General features: G+C 33.8%; 1 protein-coding gene and 2 long non-coding RNA genes across 5 annotated transcripts in view; all 3 read left to right on the top strand.

Annotated features, from left to right (window-relative positions):
- Positions 1-21,714, top strand: part of LOC118059521 (probable disease resistance protein At1g61310) — a 111,577-nt gene that overhangs the window by 46,272 nt on the left and 43,591 nt on the right. Inside the window, 1 exon segment of the mRNA XM_073411213.1 lies at positions 6,680-6,734. The gene's annotated coding sequence lies outside the window, so the exon portion shown is untranslated.
- On the top strand, positions 12,965-17,579 carry LOC118037843 (uncharacterized). 3 transcript variants are annotated; one of them, XR_012170876.1, is made up of 6 exons: positions 12,965-13,226; positions 13,442-13,777; positions 13,895-14,005; positions 14,702-14,800; positions 16,532-16,587; positions 17,312-17,579. It is a non-coding gene; the product is annotated as an uncharacterized lncRNA (long non-coding RNA). The 3 variants fall into 3 exon arrangements; XR_012170875.1 differs by having other exon boundaries at positions 12,967-13,226; positions 13,558-13,777; positions 13,852-14,005; XR_004685676.2 differs by having other exon boundaries at positions 12,967-13,226; positions 13,558-13,777.
- LOC118037824 (uncharacterized) lies at positions 20,332-21,681 on the top strand. Its single transcript, XR_004685671.2, has 3 exons — positions 20,332-20,533; positions 20,650-20,760; positions 21,449-21,681. It is a non-coding gene; the product is annotated as an uncharacterized lncRNA (long non-coding RNA).

Genomic DNA, 21,714 nt, shown 5'->3' on the forward strand with positions numbered 1-21,714 from the left:
ATATAATTTCATAAATTATCTCAAATAAAATAAATAATAATCAAAATAATAGAGATCAAATCTAAATTTTTTTTAAAAAAATAAAAGATGAAGAAATTAAAATAATAATAATTAACATTTCATAAATTATTTCAAATAAAATAAGTAACAATCAAAAGAATGATGACCAAATTTGATAGATAAAAAATTTCAATAAAAAAAATGATAAGGAAAAAACAAATAGCAATTATAAAAATACAGAACAAAGTTAATATAGAAATAAAATTTTAAGAGATGAAATTGAAAAATAAATATTCAAAACAAAATATATATAGATTAAAAGTTTGAGGATCAAATTTGATATAATCAACAAATAATGACATTTCTAAATTTTTCACAATTTCCGGAAAGTGTTTTCTGCCTAAATTTTTAAGGAAAACACTTTCCTGAAAACCAAGCCAAATTTTTCTTTTACTTGAAAGTGTTTTCCGTTGACCAACTTTTCTAATGGCAAACAAACACAAGAAAGTTTGGAAAGTGATTTCCTAGAAACCACTTTCCGGAAAACAAACACAACTAAGGAAAAAACAAATAGCAATTATAAAAATACGGACCAAAGTTAATATAGAAATAAAATTTTAAGAGATGAAATTGAAAAATAAATATTCAAAACAAAATATATATAGATTAAAAGTTTGAGGATCAAATTTGAAATAATCAACAAATAATGACATTTCTAAATTTTTCACAATTTCCAGAAAGTGTTTTCTGCCTAAATTTTTAAGGAAAACACTTTCCTAAAAACCAAGCCAAATTTTTCTTTTACTTGAAAGTGTTTTCTGTTGACCAACTTTCCTAATGACAAACAAACACAAGAAAGTTTGGAAAGTGATTTCCCAGAAACCACTTTCCGGAAAACAAATACAGCTAAAGAAAAATATTTTCCTGAAAACCAAGCCAAATTTTTCTTTGACTGAAATATTTTTCATTTACCGGAAAGTGTTTTCCGTTGACTAACTTACCTAATGGCAACAAACACAGGAAAGTTTGGAAAATGATTTCCCGGAAACTACTTTCCAAGAAACAAACATGGTCTTAGTTTCGTCCTTGGCTCGCGTAGAACGACATCAACTTTAAATGACAGTCACGAGATGTTTGACTCGTGGCCAGAATATGAATTGTGTTAACAATTACCTAATTTTTTAATTCTAGTAATTTTTTTAATTTTAGTAATTTGTTTAATTTTGTTGCTACCCAATTTTTGACCCATATTTTTATAAATTTTTTTGAAAAATCCAAAAATAGAGAAAAAACAATGAAAATCCAAAAAAATATGTTTTTTTAATTATTTCTCGTCATTTTAGCATTTTCAGCGTCGTCTAAAAAGAATTTAATTTTTTATTTAAAGAATTTAATTTTTCAAAAGATTTTCAAACGCGTTTGACTTTTCACGCGTCATTTTTAAAATCATTGATTTTCCTCATTGAGTCGACGTTGATATTGTTCATTTTCAAAAAATACAAAAAAATAAGAAAAATCAAAATTTACAAAAAAGAAAGAAGGTGAGGGACCAAGTTGAAAAACCTAGCAACATTCTGCCTATAAATACTGGTCTTTAACTCAAACAAAGGAGGGGGGGTAAATTTTGAACTATCAGAAAAATACAAAAAAAAAAACCCTAAACCACAAAAAACTCTAAAAAATACCCAAACACAGCCGCCTCCCCCCGATTTTGAATTTTGTTTACCACCGGATCCGACCCTCTCCTTCCCCGGCCATTCCTTTCTCCCCCATTCAGCCGCAACTCTTGGCCAGCAACGGTCCCTTCACTTTCCCAGCCGCCAGCCCCTTTGTTTTTATTTTTTTTTCTTTTCTCCTCCCTCACGGAGAGGCAGCCCCCCACCTGGGGATTTTTCTCCTCTCCCTCAATCGGTTGCCAGCCTTTTCACCGGCACCGCAGCAGCCAACACCTCTTCGTCTCCTCCACAAAAGCTCAGCCACAAGCCGGACCGAAACCGTAGCTTCTCCCCTCAGACCCACGGTCTCCTTCTTCGGCCGACCAGCACCAGACCCTCTCTCTCTCGGCGGCGCTCCTCTAAGCCATCAGCAGCGCCTTCTTCATATCCGCAGCAGCGCCAGCAGCCGCCGGCTACTGCAGCAACGCCGCCTCCTCACTCACCACAGTTGGTCCTCCACAGCAGAGCTGCCACCGGAGAAGAAGGAGAAACACATAGCAGACCGATTTGCAGAGAGGGGCAGATCCAAAGCAGATCGGAGAAGAAAGAAAGAACAAAAATCAGATCCAAAAAAAAAAAAACAAAGAAATAAAAGCTTAAAATCGACTGTTTGTGCGTTTGTTTTTTTGTTGTAGATGATGTGGCTTCTTACCGTCTGCGGGGAGGGAAAAGGAAGAAGAAGCAGAATCCGACCAACCCTTTATTTCCGGCGTTCTCGCGGCGGTGCGTGAACCCACGCGCCGCCGCTATCAAGCACAGTTCACGCGCCTAGCAGCCTCCCTCAGCACTGTTTAGGCAGACCCATAATGCTTTTCAGATTTGTTTTTCTTGAATTTTAGGGATTATTTTGTAATTTTGAGTTGTTGATGTAATTTTTTTTTAGTATTGAATTTTTATTTGTATTTTGTAAATATGGATGTAAAAGAAAAGAAAAGAAATAAAAATAAAATAGTGAAAGTGTATGTGTGTGCTTGTATTTTGTTTTATTTATTTGTATATATTTTTTAATGATAAAATTGCAAATATATTAAAGAAGAATTTAATATTTTGATCGGATCACGGTTAAGAATTATTAACTTATACGTAAGTGATATTTCTAATTTCCGATGAAAAGACAATTATTAAAACTTCTTTAACACGTCAAAGCTACGAAACAGCTTACCTCAGGTAGGGTGCGTTAGGGGTGCTAATACTTTCCCTAACCATAACCAGTCCTTACCCGCGAATCTTTGACAAGACCAGCACATCCGGTTTCCTAGTAGCCCGAAATCAATTACTAGGTGGCGACTCCAAATTCAAGCAAACATTACGCAACAACGAGATTTAAATCGCCAGCCGATGCCGCGCGCTGATTTTTTTTTTGGGTGCGACAAATTTAATTAGTTACGGTGGCTTATAAGTAGTATCTAATAAGTTAAGATAGTTGGTGCCTGATAATTTAAGGTGACTATTAACTGGTACTTGTAAAAAATCTTGTTTGATAGATGTGAGGATTTTTAAATGCTTAAACATCTATGTAGAGAGATAAAGTACAATGATATTTAAAGAGATAAATTTTAAAAATATATATGCTAAAAATATTAAAAATAAAAAGATTATAAACTTTAACTTTAAGGATTCATGTGATATTTATAACTTACAAGTCTTGATATTTTGTAGAGAAGAGAGATTGAAAAATAATTTTATTTTTGTGATATTTTAAATTATATTTTATTTAAAACAATATATATTTGATTAATATAAAATATTAAAGTATCTTTACGGGATATTAAAAACATTTTGAATAAAATATTGGGCCCTATTAGAAGTAAAAACTAAACTTCCTCGCACCGCCTATAACTAAGCACATTGAACCTGAGATGCGAACAAGGTAAATGGATCAAGGCAGCGCTTGTACCAACCCTATAGCAGTTAGGCTTTTGGGAGTCTTTTTAAGCCAATTAAATTTTGGTCTAAAGCAAATAGAATAGAAGTGATAATCTCTTCTTTTGTTCTACTGAAATTCTTGATGTTTAGGCTGGGAATAAATTTAGCTCCTCTTGTTTACCTAGAAAATTGAGGAAAAGTAGCTGAAATAATTTAAAACCATTTAATATTTTTGTCAGTTTAGTTTATTCAATTCGTTCACTTTCCCGTAGTTTCTCAGATACCAAACACTTTGTTATGTGTTGAATAAATAACTAACCACCAATTAAAGCATAAGGAACAATATTTGTTTTTGAATCTTGAGAAAATTGAGTTGGAAAATAAAGGGAAATTTTTGCATTTTATGAAGTTTATTTTTCTTAGCAAATGAGGATCAACCGGTCCGAGCCAAAGTATTTTCTTTATTTTATTTTTAAACTAAATTAGACTAATTTCATCCTCCAACATTTAATTTTTAGGTGTTGAGCTCCTGGGTTGAGCTCGAGTAAAACATTTAATGGATTTTGAGTTTACAAGTTTAACATGAGTTTACAAGTTTCACTTAAACTTTTTTTTTTCATTATTTTAATTTCTTAAAAAAAAATAATAATATTTCAACCTCTAACATTCTTTTTTTACTCTCTTTTAATGGGATTCATCTTTTTTAAAAAAAATAACAAGGGTTGCCTCAATTTGTTTTTTAATTAAGTTTTTGTGAAAAATGTTATTCTTTGTTTTCTTTACTTTTTTTCTATAGAGTTATCCTGATATTATGTCTTAGGTTATGTATTTAACAGGTTTACTAAGTTTGATTCATTTTTTTTCATTTTTTTTTATCTTGAGTCAATGAATCGTAAATTTAGTCACCTTTCTTTTGATTTCTATTTATTTTATTTAAAATAAGTTTTAAAATTGATTTTTTTTATTTCATCCTCTAGTTTTTTTTTCTATTAGGTTTGATCCTCATTCTTTTGATTACTATTTTTTAAAAAAAATTTAAATATTTTTTTTTGCTTCATCCTTCAACATTAAATTGGTTGGGAATATAGCTTTTTGATTGAGCCAAGGTCTAGAATTTTATAAGTTACGAGTTTGGAAGATTAACATAGGTTTAAAAAATTTGCTCGAATTTGCTTGGTTTTCCCCCCTTTTTAAGCTTTTGGTTTTTTTTAGTTTCATCCTTAAACATTAATTTTATTTCTTTACCTTTTTTCTGTGTCATTTTTTCTTTAATTTTTTTTATAGCCGTGGTATTTGTCATTTGTGTTTTTCAATTAGCTGATCTTATTAAACATAATTGATTTAATGACCCGAGTCTCAACTTTTATTGTTTTTTTTATGAATGTTTGCATTGCCTTAGCATCCTTTCTTTATATTGAAAGAAAATTGTGTCTACCCATGGTATAGCACGAGCCACCTATTGTTACACTATTTTTTATGGATTTTTGGAGAAAAAAACAACTAGTGAGTAGAGTATTTCTAACCAATACATAACATAAACAAATAAATTAATAAACTGTGAGGTGATTTTATTATAACACCATTCATGAAGCCTCTCACATTTCATTATGAACTAGAGTAGTAATTTGTTTTCTTTTAATTTTTTCTTCTTAATTTTATCACTTTGTGGTCAAATTGATGGCCAATTGCTTTTGGTTTGTTATGAAAGTGTATGATTAAAAAGATTGGAGAACAAAGAGAAAAAGGACAGAAAAAATAGGTAGCATATTCAAAATTAGCAAGAGAAGTTCACTTTGTTTAAATTATAATTTTTCAGTCCTTTTAGTTTTTGAAAATTCATTTTTTTATTGAAAATTTTACTTTTTATTTTATTTTTAATCATTGGTTTGAGATTAGTGTTTTTAGATGCGAATGGGTTGAAAACTAGACTTTTAGGCTTGACTTTTTGACTTTTTTTTATCCATTTCCATTAAATGTTTCTATTAAATTATCTCTATTTTTAAAAAAAGTTTTTTAAATAGTGAATGATTTTTTATATGTTTTTAGTTGCATTATATCTCAAACAAACATCCCGGTAATAGGTTGAGGCTTGATTTTTTTAGCATTAATTTTTCAATCATATCATTAAATAAATATAGTATTTTTTTTTAAATAGTATTAAACCTAGTGAAGTTCATGATTAAGATAGTGAGTTTGACGGGTTAATCCATAATGACATAGGTTGATCTAATATGTCATTATCTCAATATTCTAAAATGAAAGTTTCATTATTTTTATGGCCTATCTCGTGCTAAGAGGAACAGGAGAATGTTTTGAAAAGCAGGAGCATTATTGCTGATTTTATGGCCTCAATTAGAGAGGTAATGTGTGGTGCTAAAAAAGACAAGGCAGAATAAGGTTAAAGGGATCTAATTATTACAAATTTTACTCTTAAGGTGTATAGTGAAATACTCTCTCTAGTCCCTAGTTAATTCTATATTTCCATCAAACCTATTTTAGGGTTTGAACTTGAACCATCTGAAGAGGGTTTTTTTCTTGTATATTATTGCTTTAATAAAAATAACAAAAAAGAAAAGAAAAGGATAAAAGTAAAACCAGAGAAAGATTAAGAATGGCACAAGAATGTGGGATTCATACTGTAATATAAGATGTTTTCTAAAATTATTTTTTTTATCAAAAAATATTTTAAAATTTTTATATCAATATATTAAAATCATAAAAAAACACTAATTTGATATTTATTTTTAAAAAGTATATATTTGATAAAAACTTGTCCAAACCCAATTAAAAAACAAAAAACAAAAAACAAAACCGCGTATTAAATCAAGAGCAAAACAACACCCTATTAAATAAAATTAAAAAAAAAAAAACAATTTGAAGCATCAAAGGGGTGAAAATAAAACCACAAAAGAGGGTGAAAAAGAGAAACAGCAGTTGGATGCCACCAATAGCCTTTGGTCTTATTACATGAGTGTGTGATGCAGAGATAGTCTCTTTTTCTCCTTATTCATAATTTTTTAAAAACGAAAAAAAAAAAAAAACCGATCATAGCTTTACATTAAAAATTATATGTGTTATTGGAAGCGAAGAAGAGCTAGGTGCAGGTGTCAAAGTGATCTTCATCAGCCTTCCATTCCTTTCTCTCTTTGCTAGGTGTGTACTTGTACATATTATTCTTTTAGTTGTTTGTCATTGTCTTTATATTATGCTTTTTTATCTTAATTATGTCATAAATTTGCATTTTTGTGGGAATTGATGCTTTAAACTCGTAAGTGTAAACTATTTTGTTTCAATGTATTCGTTAGATCGGTGGTATGCTATCTTTCACTAATGAAATTCTTTTTATTGGTTTTGAGAAGAAGAAAAAAATATTTCTATCTTTGTTTTATGGAAAAGCACATACATACATACATGTATATATATATATATATAAAGGATAGATTAGATATTCCCATTACTTAATAATCGAGGAAAATAGTGTTTAAAATTAAGATAATTAAGATAATAAAATTGAAACCAAATCAGCTTCATTAGATAAAGCTGTTGTGTAAATAAGTGACTTTTACTCATGGCATAGATAGACATAGTCATTACAGATTTTAGTTGGCTAAGATTGATCCTTTGTTGAGTTCGTTCCATTAATTATATATGTCATCAAATTGCATTTTTTTTGTATGAGAATTGTTAGGGTAAGTGTGAATTTTAACACATGTCATGGATAGCTATTGATGAGGGGACAAAGGGATAACAATGATCTATGAACTTTTGTGTAAATCATTTTTTTTTATGTTCGGGTCAGTTTGCGTGTACCTCGACTAATCCCATGGATCCTGAAGTTAACAATCATTTAAGCCTCTAGTGATCATTATATAAACAACCTAGGGTTCGAACCTGAGACCACAAAAAGATCAAATCTCTTGATCCCAAGCTTTTACTATTAGGCCACCTGGCGCGCAGCATCGGCTGGCGATTATTCGTTCTGTTTTGCTGATTTGGTTCTTTAGAGTCGCCACCTAGTAATTCATTGAGGGCTACTAGAAAACCTGATGTACTGGTCTTGTCAGAGATCGCGGGTAAGGGACTGGTTGTGGTTAGGGAAGGTATTAGCACCCCTAACACACCCTACCTGAGGTAAGCTGCTTTGTGAACTTGATGTGTTAAAGAAGTTTTAAAAAATTTTGTTCTTTCATCGAATTTTAGAAAATACAACTTACATGTAAGTTCATAATTCTTTATCCGTGATCAAATTAGAATATTAAATTCTTCTTTATTCTTGCAATTTTATCATAATAAAAAAAACATTCATAAACAAAAATACACACCACATTCACTTTCAAGCTTCGTGAACTTGATGTGATATTAAAAATAAAATTTTAGCCCAATTCTAAGGTTTTGATAAATCAGTTATTACTTTTCCAGACTATATGTAGATACATGTTCTATATTTTCATGGAAAATTCAACATGATTTTTATTTGTCCTTTAGATATTTGTGCATATAAATTAAAATCCTTTTTTTTATTCAATAACATACATAAAAAAAATACAAACACTCACAAACATTTCTTTTTTTATTATTATTATTTATCACTTCCTCTTTTCTTTTCTTTTTTTCTTTTTTACATCCACATTTACATAAAATACAAACTATATATAAAAAAAAACTCAAAATTACACAAACATTACATTAAACAACTTGAAATTATAGAAATTAAACCCAAAACAAACTAGAAACCACTTCTTCACCTCCGGAACAGTGTCAGGCGGATTTCTGGGCGCAGGAACACTGGCGGCGCGTGGATCCACGTGCCGCCACTAGAATTTTAGCCCAATTCTAAGGTTTTGATAAATCAGTTATTACTTTTCCAGACTATATGTAGATACATGTTCTATATTTTCATGGAAAATTCAACATGATTTTTATTTGTCCTTTAGATATTTGTGCATATAAATTAAAATCCTTTTTTTTATTCAATAACATACATAAAAAAAATACAAACACTCACAAACATTTCTTTTTTTATTATTATTATTTATCACTTCCTCTTTTCTTTTCTTTTTTTTCTTTTTTACATCCACATTTACATAAAATACAAACTATATATAAAAAAAAAACTCAAAATTACACAAACATTACATTAAACAACTTGAAATTATAGAAATTAAACCCAAAACAAACTAGAAACCACTTCTTCACCTCCGGAACAGTGTCAGGCGGATTTCTGGGCGCAGGAACACTGGCGGCGCGTGGATCCACGTGCCGCCACTAGAAAAAAAATCCAACAGCAGGGGTTCTGGATCGCCTTCTTCCCCTCTTCAATCTCCTGCTGCCCGTGACAAAAATCAACACTTGCAAATCCAAGAAACGCAAATGGCAGTTGATTTTAATTAAATTTTTTAGATCTGCTTCTCTTCTCCTTCAAATCTGCTTCGGATTTTTGCTTCTTCTTGTCCGATCTAGCTTCTCCTTCTCTGTTTCAGGCAACGGTGGAGTTGTGGGTGTCGCCGCTGCGGTCCAGGCGTTGTTGAAGGGGCTCGACCGGTGCTTGGTGAGGAAGAAGACGCTGCTGCGGCCTGTGGGTTAGAGATCAGTGGCGGCGGCTGTGGAGATCGGGTGCTGCTGTGGAAGGCTGGCCGGCGAGAGTTGTTGTGGCGAAAGAGCTGAGGAGGATATTGAACGGCGGGGAGAGAATCGTGAGGTGCTCTTTGGTTTTCTTGTTCTTTCTGCAGGTTGGGGCGGCGGTGCTCAGCCAAGGAAACGAGAGGGAGAGGATGGCGCTGAGAGTGTGGCTGCTAGTTTGTGCAGGGGAGATGCGGTGGCTGCTGTCTTGTCTGGCCAGCCGGCCGGAGAAGAGGAAGAAGAAAACGCCTCCGCTGCAAGGGGCTGTTGTTTTACTTCAATAGGAGAGAAAAAAAATCCAAAGGGAGCCGGGGGCTGGCCAGAAAAAAAAAGAGTAAGAATCAGAAGGGAACTATGGGGGCCGACCGATCTGTTTAGGCTGAGGGAGATGCCGGGTCCGGGGTTGTGCTGGTGAGGGAGCAGAACCTTTGGTCGGGTCTGTCAAAAAAAATCCAGTCCGTGAGGTGTAGGTTGTTTGGCTGGTAAGGAAAAAGAAGTGGGGGGTGGCCGGCGGCTTGGTTTTGGTGAGGGGAGAAAAAATTAGGCTCTTAGGGTTTCTGGTTTGTGTTCCCTCCCCTTAAAATTATCAAATGACCCCCCCCCCCCCCCACTTCAAAAATGAGTTTTGACCTATATTTATAGGTAAAATGTTGCCCGGGTATCAAAATTGGTCCCTCAACTTTCTTTTTTTGTAAATTTTGATTTTTTCTTGTTTTTTCTTGTATTTTTAAAAATGAGCAAAATCAACATCAATTCTATGAGAAAAATAATGATTTTAAAATGACGCGTGAAAAGTCGAACGCGTTTGAAAAACAATTGAAAATTAAAATTCTTTTTAGAAGACGTTGAAAATGCTAAAAACATTGCAAATATATTAAAAAAATATATTTTTTTAATTTTTGTTGTTTTTCACTATTTTTGGATTTTTTCAAAAATTTTATTAAAAAGGTGGGTCAAAAATTGGGTAACAACAGATGCCCCCTCTTTACAATGCTTACGAAGCAAAACTCCTCAATGTTTTGCATAGTAAGCTTTGTAAAGAATAGAAAAAGAAAATGATCTTATTATCTTGGGCGACATGCCCCTTTTGAAGAAAAGTGGTCTATTTTCAGGGGCGACCGGCCCACACACTCACACTAGTCTATTTTCACGGGCGACCTGCCCACACATACTCACTCTGGTCTATTTTCAGGGGCGACCGACCCACACTCTCACACTGGTCTGTTTTCAGGGGCGACCTGCCCACACATACTCACTCTAGTCTATTTTCACGGGCGACCTTCCCTTTTGATTGGGTTTACCTGAGATCCCATCTGGCGATCTAACAAGAACAAAAATCGGTGTAGCTCGATCAACCTAAAATCTCATTTAGTGATTCTGCGTGATTAGGCTAAACTGAGATCCCTTCGCCGATCCCCTTCAATTAGAACCAAAATCCTTTCCAATTAGGTTAAACCGAGATCCCTTCGCCGATCCCTTTTAACCATAACCAAGGAATATGTGTAGCTCGGTCAACCTGAAACCCCATCTGGCGATTCCCTTTAACCAAAGCTACATGAGATCCCATCTGGCGACCTCATTCAACTGGAACAAAAGAATGTGTAAAAAGTGGTCTCATTATAATGGGTGACCTACCCAAGTGGAAAGGAGGAAGAGTGGTCTCATTCTTATGGGTGACCTACCCAGGGGGAAAAAATATGAAGTGTGGTCTCATTGTAATGGGTGACCTACCCAGATGGACAAAATATGATGAAGTGGTCTCGTTGTGATGGGCGACCTACCCAAATAGAAAGAATGTGAAGTGCGGTCTCATTATAATGGGTGACCTACCCACAAATGGAAAAAATATGAAGTGTGGTCTCATTGTAATGGGTGACCTACCTAGATGGAAAAAATATGATGAAGGGCGGTCTCATTGTCATGGGTGACCTACCCGGATGGAAAAAATGTGAAAAACGCGGTCACATTGTCATGGGTGACCAACCCAAATGGAAGATGTGATATGATAAGTGTGAAAAATAGGACTTACCTGGCGAAGTCTTTGAGGGGATGACAGAAGAAGGGCTGGAAAACTTGGTGCTTCCTGATAATTCCCTATCATAGGATTTGACAACTCGGTGTTTCCTGACTGCAAGAGTTGAAAACTTGAGGCTTCTCGATTGCAAGGTTGATCTCTTCATTTCTTTGGGATTTTCCTGTAACAATTGAAAAATATGTGCAAATGGTGTTTTTTTTTTTTTTTTTTTTGAGGTTAGATGATATGCATGCATCCTTACCTGATTTGAAATATAGGTCCCCCCTCTTTGATGCTCCATCGTCATAGGGTGCCCTTGTTTGCATCCCAAAGCTTTCTTTGTTCTTCCGATGCATTGGCTCATTCATGTGCTAGCCATCCACTCAACTGTAAATGCAGTGCCCATCCCGGGCTGTCTTTGACAATTACTGCTTGCATCGTTCATCAAGCTTGACCCTGCCCCCAAGTGTGGTACTGCTTGATTCATCATGAAGGATTTTCTCTCCTGGCTTCTTCTGAGAATTATCCTCTGATTGATTGTGTGCATCATGCCAATACCCATCAAGATTGTTAATCAGTCATGAACTTGCCTCTAGTTGAAACAGTACTCTTCAAGTACATGTTATCATCAGCCTCCTTGGAACTCAATCAGTCATCCAGCCATGCATCTCATAGCTTGCAGTACAAAGGCTCATGGTTGTATGCTCAGTGCTCTTCTCATAGATTCCTTTCAACTCTTCTAATCAGATTGTGAAAAGAAATGTCTCAGCCTCATCAATGATGCTGCTTTTATCACCCATACTCATGTGGTGAAGTGCTCATCTGGCTTCAAAACAAATTGTCCCACACAGTCAGTCTTCGGGGTGGGTGCCTGATTGTGCATCAAAAGTATCATTAAGTCTTTTATTTTACATATGTATTTATTGTTTTTATTTGAATTTTTTATAATAAGTGATGTGCTTTTTAGTAATGAAGTTTCTTTTAATGTTTCGATAGGTTTTTGGAGCTTAAATGAATTATTTCAGAAAATTCAACTGTAAACCCCGTAAATAAAAATAAATAATAAGAACAATAATAATAAAAAGAAAGAATAAAAAAAAACAACACATAGGATTGAAGTAATGACGTTTCGATGAGTAATGGATATTCGGTATGAAAGAAATGAATAAATAGTAGGAATGACAATAAATGTGTCATGTGAGAGAGAGAATGATCTCCATAAACAAATTTAAAGATATTGTTGAAGTAAAAAAGAGAGTCATGATTTTTAGTTTAAAACTTGTAACGTTGGTGAAACTAGTGATGAGGTTTCAATGGATGAAAGAATAAGAAAACAAAAATAATAATAATAGAAGATATGTAAACCCCGGTCAAAACCCGTATTTTGACAAATTAATGATAAATGTGGTAATATTGAATTTATTGAGTATAAATTAAGGGGAAATGTCATGAGGATCTAAGTAAATAAATTAATGCATGAAATTCAGATTTTTGTGTAAAAGACACTAATTGTCTAGTTTTACGATATCGATGATATATCTCAATCCGACCGTTGGATCGGGTTGAAATTTTGTAAGGAATCTCCAGACATATTGTTTAATATTAGGTTCAAATTTCGTGTTAATCGGAGTTGGAAAAGATTTACGAAGAGTACTGAAAATCGGGTAAATGAAAGAAGATGACACAAGGGGTATTTTTGTAATTTTATCAAAACAAATACTCTCCTCTCCTCTCTTTAAAACCAGAACACGTCCTCCTCTGCAAATGAAAAAGGAAACAGGAGGGAGACCATTTGTTTTGTCCCATTTTCTTCATTTTCTCTTCATCTCTTCAAGCTAAATCAAAAGGGAGTGTTCTTAGGAGGATCCTATCCAAGAAAACAAATTAAATAACAACTTAGAGAGTTATAGAGCTTGAGAGAAACAAAGAGAAGAAGCTGGAAATTGGAAGAGGAGGACATGATTTTTGTAAATTTTTGCAAGAATTCATTGAAATAAGTTAAAGTAGCAAAGGTAAGCAATATACCTTTAGTAATTTCGTTTTTCTCTCTTGTTCTTGCATGAGGAGAAGAAAACCCCCAAGTTTAAAATTATAGGGTTCATATAAATATTTTGGGGGAGTAATTGTTCATGTGAATTTCGAGATTAATTGCATGAAAATGGCTTGATTTGCTGAAAAATAGAAAGAATCAATTGATTTGAAACTATGGGTTTTGGGATTGCAACAGGGCAGGCACTTAGGCAGCCATAGTTTGACTTGCCACCGTTGGATTAAATTGATTTTTGGATATGTTATTATGCTCAATGTCAGCTACATTCTGACCGGAGGGATTGTAAATATCAGACTTCGTTTGAGGGCTGTCACCGGAGGAACATTTCTGGAAAATCACACTTCAAGACAGCCTTGTTCGTCAGCTGTTATATCATCCTTTCACCGTTGGATTGGTCTGGATTTTGTATATGTTGTTCATCCAGATGTTATATAAATTCTGAACGGTTTAGATCGGAAAAGAACACTCCTACAAGAAATTGTACTTCCTGAACATCAGGTCTCCAAATTTCAGGTCAGTCCGTTATTGTTCTGATATCAGGAGTTTAAACCGTTGGATGTATGTGAATTTTGGATATGTTATTATAGTCAAAGTCACCTACATTCTGACCGGAGGGATTGTAAATATCAGACTTTGTTTGAGGTCTGTCACCGGAGGAACATTTCTGGAAAATCACCCTTCAAGACAGCCTTGTTCGTCAGCCGTTATGTACTTCCTGAACAGCAGGTCTCTAAATTTCAGGTCAGTCCGGTATTGTTCTGATATCGGGAGTTTTAACCGTTGGATGTATGTTAATTTTGGATATGTTATTCTAATGACGATGATGTATAATTCCACCGTTTGGATGTATTGAACTCTAAATTTAAATAATGATGTTTTAAGTTTGGTTTGAGAAATATTGAATGAGAATATGAGGGTTAGCATAAAAAAAATATGTTTTGGGACTAAGGATAATGGTAATGGTTTAATGATGATGGTTGTGTTTGTGTTCTGTTTGAGTCATGTTTGATGTGTTGATAAGTGATGGTATAGTTAAACTCTATAAAGAATACTGATTGACTAATATTTTGGTTGTGTTAGAATGGAAAATCATGTTGTAAGTTGAATTATGATATAAGGAATCATTTTGAGTGTGCTTTTGGAAAAAATTGGCATGTGTAGTCATTGATAAAATTTAAGTTAAATTACATTGTTTGGTGATAGATTAAATGTCTTGGGACAAAAGAAAATCGGTGACGAAAAGTCATGCGCTTTGGACATTGAAGATCATTGATGAAGAATTGAATTAAATGGTCGTTTAATTTAAATGACAAGTACAAAAATAAAATACATTCATGGAAATTGTTTACGGAAGTATTTGATTTTGTGAATTTATGAATATTATGAATAAATCGGGAAGATTCAATAATGATTCAGGATGTTATATTAAAAATGTAGGAGAAGCATTCACTCGACTTCTCAGGAGCTCGTATAGTAGGAGCTTTGCAGGAGGGACACAACAACAACAAGGAAGAGCGAGTTGAGCTTCTGCAGCTGGTAGGTGTTCTATACCTACACTTTTTACGTAGCGTTAATTTATGCACTTATTAAATTCTTGGTCTTTGCGTCTATGGATGAAACCACAAAGAGAGAGGATAAAGTGAAATAAACGAGAAATTAAAAATGGATTTGAGTACTTGACTGGGTTAAGAATATGAATTACACTAATAGACTTCATTGATGATCATTCCTCGAACTTGATTAGCTGGTCCCGAATGCGGAGGCTAATGATGTTAGTAAGATTTACTAACATCTGGCTTAAATGTTGACAAATGGTTGATTAGCTTCGGCTAATGGCATCTGAATGGATGACCGGGATGAAGGACTGATTAGCTTCGGCTAATGGCATTCGAATGGATAGCCAGGAAAAATGAATGATTAGCTTCGGCTAATGGCATCCGAATGGATGGCCGGGACAACTGAATGATTAGCTTCGGCTAATGGCATCTGAATGGATGGCCGGGACAACTGAATGATTAGCTTCGGCTAATGGCATCCGAATGGATGGTCGGGACCACGAATGATTAGCTTCGGCTAATGACATCCGGATGGATGGGCGGGACAAATGAATGATTAGCTTTGGCTAATGGCATCCGAAGTGGATGACCGGGGTGAGTGAAAGGTTAATGATATTGACCGGTGCTGTGAATATCGGCAATCACACGAAACTTGATTAGCCGGTCCCGGATGCAAATCATCCCTGAAAACGAGGGATACTGAACTTGATTAACTATTCGGGTGAGAATAGTTAATGATATTGACCGGTGCTGTCAATATCGGCAATCACACGAAACTTGATTAGCCGGTCCCGAATGCGGAGGGTAATGATGTTAGTAAGGTTTACTAACATCGGCATAATCATCCCTGAAAACGAGGGATACTGAACTTGATTAACTATTCGGGTGAGAATAGTTAATGATACTGACCGGTGCTGTCAATATCGGAAATCACACGAAACTTGATTAGCCGGTCCCGAATGCAGAGGCTAATGATGTTAGTAAGGTTTACTAACATCGGCATAATTATCCCTGAAAACGAGGGATACTGAACTTGATTAACTATTCAGGTGAGAATAGTTAATGATATTGACCGGTGCTGTCCATATCGGCAATCACACGAAACTTGACTAGTTATTCTTGAAGTGAAAGCTAATGATGTAAAGAATCTTGACATCAACATTTCCGAAAATATTCCAAGATATTATGGAAAGAAAAATCTGATTGGCTATTTCATGTTAGAAATAGTCGATAACATCAATCAATGGTATTAATTTTGACGTTTCTAATGAACTTGATTAGCCGATCCTAATATGAGAGACTAATAACACTAATGAAAATTTATTAGTATCGGCATTCCCTTCCAAGTTTTAGGGGAGAGGTAATAATTAAAAATATTAATGAAATGGGGATTGACATCTTGATAGGATTATTCATTCGCCCTTGAAGAGGCAGATATTGATTGGAAATTATGGAATAAGATGGGCGGAGGAACTAGTTACCCGGTGATGGGCTAGTGGCATTAGTTTTGTTTTCTAATGACCGGAATATACAACTTGAATTAAACTTACTTGTGCGGTGTTAATAGTGTCAGGATGACTGACTTGTTAGATTATAAATGGAATGTTGGATGATACCTAATTGTTAAACAAAAATGGTAATTTATGTTTATATCATGGATTATTGGAGAACAAAAAAAAAAAAAACTGATGAGGATCTAATTCTTGTGAAGGATGGAGGCAAATATCGTATCGCTTGGGACGTGAGAGCAGAAGTTCATTAACCATGGTAGATGTTATACACTTAAAGAATGCAATGATATATATATGATGTATTTTGAATTGATTGGAAAGAATTGTAATTGATATAATTTGAGAATCATGTCCTACGCACAGGGAGGATGTCAAAGAAATTATGACCAATAATGTAAATATGTTGTATTAAGGTTTCATGTTGTTACTGGCATGATAAGAATTTAGTGATAATTATAATAGTGTAATAAAATGCCAATAATAGTCATATTATTCAAAGATGGATCGGATGTGAATATTGTGAAAATGATGGCAGGTTCCATGATAATGAGAGATTTTACTGAAAATCTAAAGAAACATGGAATGTGTTGAAATAGGCACAAGAAATATGTAAGTGGAATATATTTATAAACTAAAATTGGACCGAAATAATGATGAGTTTGACAACTTATATGGAAAAGCCATAATAGGTATAATAGATGTTGGGATTGAAATTGATATATAAAGAGATAGAGTAAGAGGGAGAGAAATCACATGGTAGATATTATAATGAATTAAATGCGCTCATGAGGTGAAACAAGACACGAAATGAAAATGTTGAATGATTCGAGGAAGGATGGATAGAGATGTAATAATGGAAGGATAAATGCGAATTTCAAGGAACTATGATTGCATATCGTTGAATATATGTTTAACTTCGTGCATGTATTGTGTGATTTTCCTTTTATGCTATATTTATTATATACATTATGAAATTGCAGGTCCTTCAGATTCATACCAGGAGTAGCGTTTCAGGTCCTCTAGTTTCCTTTTGCATGATTGAATAAGAAGATGAACATTAATGTATTTTGTCATTAAGGAACTAAATGACTTAATATGTAATAGTACGTTTTTTACATTAAGTGTTGGGACATAAAAATATATTATTCTGTATTTGTAATTCTTAGTTTGCTTACTTGCAATTATTATGAATTACGTGTGTTAATGGGAAAGAAATGAGCATGCGAAATGTGAGGCATGTACCGTGAATGATGTGTTGTTGAGGTTCTACATGATTATGATGTGATTGAGAAATAAGTATAATTGTACAAGATGATTGTTGATAACTTGGGACCTCCAGATATAAAGGAAACTCTGCCAAAATTTCAGTGGAAATTTCGGCAAGTCTCCGATAAGTTCGGTGGATAAAAAAAAAAACCCATTTTTTTAAAAGTTAATGCTCAAAGTTCTTTTATGAATGTACGAAATTACAGGGCGTTACAGTTGGTATCAGAGCTCCTGGATAATATTCAGTTGACCATGATATGATAAATAAGGAGAGGTAAAATATTTTCTGGTATCAGATATGTGTTAAAATAAGAACGAATGATGAACGAAAAAAAAAGAAAAAGAAAGGGGGTTTCTAGAAATACATGAAGAACATAACGAGTTGATAGAGTTGAGTATGAATGCTCGAACCACAGTTTAAGTATTGCATGTGAATGGAAGGAAGTTAAAGTTTCTATAGGATGGAAAATTGTTTGACATACAATGCCTAGTGAAATTATGATTTTAGAAGGCGTAAGGTGTATCCTTCATTGAGTCTATGATGATAGGTAAAATAATATTATAATGTAGGGTAATGAGGGTGCTAAAATTATTTTTGGTTAAATGTCACATGAAGTACCATGTCAAATAGTAGTCTTCTAACCAACAATGTTTGAAATAAATAAAGGTTATGCCAAAAAAAAAAAAAAGAAAAAAAAGAGATGTTATGTGTAGAGCAGAGGATGATACAACTTATGTGAAGTGATTAATGAGGGTGATAGAGTAAGCTTAGAAGTTAAGTGATGATGGTGGTTTATAATTGTTGTTATAAATGAAACTATGAATACTATGGTAGAATGAGTGTGAGGGAGGAGGGGCTTAGATGGATTTGATTTATAATTATATAACTCTAAGGAACCAGTGATGGTTATCATGGTTAGAAATCCTAAGAATGAGAACTATGGTAAAGGCCCTAAAGAGAGAGATGAGGTGGATTGTTTTGATAAGTTCACGGACAAATGAAGGTTATGTTGTATATAGCATAATGATGTGTGAGTAAAGGCTATAATAACATTATTATAGTGTAATAATGGTGGCTGAATTATGATGATATAATTGTATGTAGAAGGTAGTAGTTTCAATGTTGGGACTATACATAAATGGTTATTGTCGTAGACAACATGTAATGGTATGATCTTAGTTAGTTCCTTATGATGTAAAAGTGGAACTGTAAGGGTTGACAACATAAGAACTCGTACTCTAAGATCAGAGTCAGTGGATGCTTATGGATATCCAAATCGGATACACAAGAAACATGGTTGAAAGAAAATAGTAAGGATGAGATAAGCATTTAACAAGTTAAATTTGATGTCAAGCTTAAACTGGAACCTGAATTTTGAGGACAAAATTTCTTAAGGAGGGGAGAATGTAAACCCCCGTAAATAAAAATAAATAATAAGAACAATAATAATAAAAAGAAAGAATAAAAAAAAACAACACATAGGATTGAAGTAATGACGTTTCGATGAGTAATGGATATTCGGTATGAAAGAAATGAATAAATAGTAGGAATGACAATAAATGTGTCATGTGAGAGAGAGAATGATCTCCATAAACAAATTTAAAGATATTGTTGAAGTAAAAAAGAGAGTCATGATTTTTAGTTTAAAACTTGTAACGTTGGTGAAACTAGTGATGAGGTTTCAATGGATGAAAGAATAAGAAAACAAAAATAATAATAATAGAAGATATGTAAACCCCGGTCAAAAACCCGTATTTTGACAAATTAATGATAAATGTGGTAATATTGAATTTATTGAGTATAAATTAAGGGGAAATGTCATGAGGATCTAAGTAAATAAATTAATGCATGAAATTCAGATTTTTGTGTAAAAGACACTAATTGTCTAGTTTTACGATATCGATGATATATCTCAATCCGACCGTTGGATCGGGTTGAAATTTTGTAAGGAATCTCCAGACATATTGTTTAATATTAGGTTCAAATTTCGTGTTAATCGGAGTTGGAAAAGATTTACGAAGAGTACTGAAAATCGGGTAAATGAAAGAAGATGACACAAGGGGTATTTTTGTAATTTTATCAAAACAAATACTCTCCTCTCCTCTCTTTAAAACCAGAACACGTCCTCCTCTGCAAATGAAAAAGGAAACAGGAGGGAGACCATTTGTTTTGTCCCATTTTCTTCATTTTCTCTTCATCTCTTCAAGCTAAATCAAAAGGGAGTGTTCTTAGGAGGATCCTATCCAAGAAAAACAAATTAAATAACAACTTAGAGAGTTATAGAGCTTGAGAGAAAACAAGAGAAGAAGCTGGAAATTGGAAGAGGAGGACATGATTTTTGTAAATTTTTGCAAGAATTCATTGAAATAAGTTAAAGTAGCAAAGGTAAGCAATATACCTTTAGTAATTTCGTTTTTCTCTCTTGTTCTTGCATGAGAGAAGAAAACCCCAAGTTTTAAAATTATAGGGTTCATATAAATATTTTGGGGAGTTAATTGTTCATGTGAATTTCGAGATTAATTGCATGAAAATGGCTTGATTTGCTGAAAAATAGAAAGAATCAATTGATTTGAAACTATGGGTTTTGGATTGCAACAGGGCAGGCACTTAGGCAGCCATAGTTTGACTGCCACCGTTGGATTAAATTGATTTTTGGATATGTTTATTATGCTCAATGTCAGCTACATTCTGACCGGAGGGATTGTAAATAGTCAGACTTCGTTGAGGGCTGTCACCGGAGGAACATTTCTGGAAAATCACACTTCAAGACAGCCTTGTTCGTCAGCTGTTATATCATCCTTTCACCGTTGGATTGGTCTGGATTTTGTATATGTTGTTCATCCAGATGTTTATATAAATTCTGAACGGTTTAGATCGGAAAAGAACACTCCTACAAGAAATTGTACTTCCTGAACATCAGGTCTCCAAATTTCAGGTCAGTCCGTTATTGTTCTGATATCAGGAGTTTAAACCGTTGGATGTATGTGAATTTTGGATATGTTTATATAGTCAAAGTCACCTACATTCTGACCGAGGGATTGTAAATATCAGACTTTGTTTGAGGTCTGTCACCGGAGGAACATTTCTGGAAAATCACCCTTCAAGACAGCCTTGTTCGTCAGCCGTTATGTACTTCCTGAACAGCAGGTCTCTAAATTTCAGGTCAGTCCGGTATTGTTCTGATATCGGGAGTTTTTAACCGTTGGATGTATGTTAATTTTGGATATGTTATTCTAATGACGATGATGTATAATTCCACCGTTTGGATGTATTGAACTCTAAATTTAATAATGATGTTTTAAGTTTGGTTTGAGAAATATTGAATGGAGAATATGAGGGTTAGCATAAAAAAAATATGTTTTGGACTAAGGAAATGGTAAGGTTTAATGATGATGGTTGTGTTGTGTTCTGTTTGAGTCATGTTTGATGTGTTGATAAGTGATGGTATAGTTAAACTCTATAAAGAATACTGATTGACTAATATTTTGGTTGTGTTAGAATGGAAAATCATGTTGTAAGTTGAATTATGAATAAGGAATCATTTTGAGTGTGCTTTTTGGAAAAAATTGGCATGTGTAGTCATTGATAAAATTTAAGTTAAATTACATTGTTTGGTGATAGATTAAATGTCTTGGGACAAAGAAAATCGGTGACGAAAAGTCATGCGCTTTGGACATTGAAGATCATTGATGAAGAATTGAATTAAATGTCGTTAATTTAATGACAAGTACAAAAAATAAAATACATTCATGGAAATTGTTACGGAAGTATTTGATTTGTGAATTTATGAATATTATGAATAAATCGGGAAGATTCAATAATGATTCAGGATGTTATATTAAAAATGTAGGAGAAGCATTCACTCGACTTCTCAGGAGCTTTGCAGGAGGGACACAACAACAACAAGGAAGAGCGAGTTGAGCTTCTGCAGCTGGTAGGTGTTCTATACCTACACTTTTTACGTAGCGTTAATTTATGCACTTATTAAATTCTTGGTCTTTGCGTCTATGGATGAAACCACAAAGAGAGAGGATAAAGTGAAATAAACGAGAAATTAAAAATGGATTTGAGTACTTGACTGGGTTAAGAATATGAATTACACTAATAGACTTCATT

Source organism: Populus alba, chromosome 1 (genome assembly GCF_005239225.2).
Source record: "Populus alba chromosome 1, ASM523922v2, whole genome shotgun sequence".
NCBI lineage: Eukaryota > Viridiplantae > Streptophyta > Magnoliopsida > Malpighiales > Salicaceae > Populus > Populus alba.